This window comes from Eurypyga helias, unplaced genomic scaffold, assembly GCF_000690775.1.
Source record: "Eurypyga helias isolate BGI_N326 unplaced genomic scaffold, ASM69077v1 scaffold17827, whole genome shotgun sequence".
NCBI classification, from domain to species: Eukaryota; Metazoa; Chordata; class Aves; order Eurypygiformes; family Eurypygidae; genus Eurypyga; species Eurypyga helias.
This window is the reverse complement of record NW_010260023.1, coordinates 14,306-15,216: the sequence shown is the minus strand read 5'-3', so window position 1 is coordinate 15,216 and position 911 is coordinate 14,306. Positions and strand designations below refer to the sequence as shown.

General features: G+C 46.4%; 1 protein-coding gene across 1 annotated transcript in view; it reads right to left on the bottom strand.

Annotated features, from left to right (window-relative positions):
- The window catches only part of LOC104512053 (lymphocyte-specific protein 1-like), a gene marked incomplete at its 5' end in the record, with an annotated part of 23,257 nt that overhangs the window by 21,414 nt on the left and 932 nt on the right, over positions 1–911 (bottom strand). The window lies entirely within an intron of this gene.

Genomic DNA, 911 nt, shown 5'->3' with positions numbered 1-911 from the left:
AAGAGCGGAGGGAAGGAGGGGGCAGTGTTTACACAACAGAGCAAAGCTTTTGGAAGATTAATAGCCAGGGCTGACCCTGGCTGCATGAGCAAGCCCAGGTGGCTGTCAGCAGCTGCAGAAGAAACCAGGGGATGGCCAGAGAAGAGGAAACATCCTTCCGGTGAAGCCCAGCCCAGCAAGCTCAAGCATCATGGAGCAGGGACCAAAAACCCTCATTTTAGGAGTTGTTCTTGTCATTACCCCCTCCATAGATGCTTAAGCGTTCAGTTAAACTTGGGCTACGCCAATGGTCCCGTGCAGTCAGCAGCGTGTCTGTGCCTATGCCTGTGGGACTGGAGGCTGCAAGCTGGGTTACTGGGGCTGCTGCCTGCTGCTCTGTGCCCGAGGCTGCTCACAGAATCTCCTGGGAAAGCAGACACCACAGGTCTTGTCTGCCGTTTTAAAGACCTTAGCGAATCATTTTCCAGACCCTGTGTGAAGGGGGGTTTGGAAAAGCTAACAAATATTATTAGTTTCCAGATCTTCTGTTTGCTTTTAAGGCAGACTGCAGTGGTTCTGTCTGCAGAATATCACCGGGTGTATTTCCACAAAAGATTTTGAAGCTTCTTTGCAACACTTTTAGATTAAAAAAAAAAAGTCCTGAATAATTTTGAAATTATCTAAGGAAAAAACCCAATCTTGTCATGGAAAATAGATTTTTATAAATACCCTTTGCTATTTTTCCAGTAAAATGAAGCTGCTGCTTCTCTTTGACTGTAATCCCAAATCCTGCCACCACTTTTCCATTGTGTTTAATATGCTTAGAAACAAGTTAAACACATAAAGAGCAGGAAGACTGGGGTCTCTGAGTTTGGCAACTCAGAGAGTAGACTAGCTTTTGTGCCGGCCCTAGTGCTGCAGAGCATCTGGGC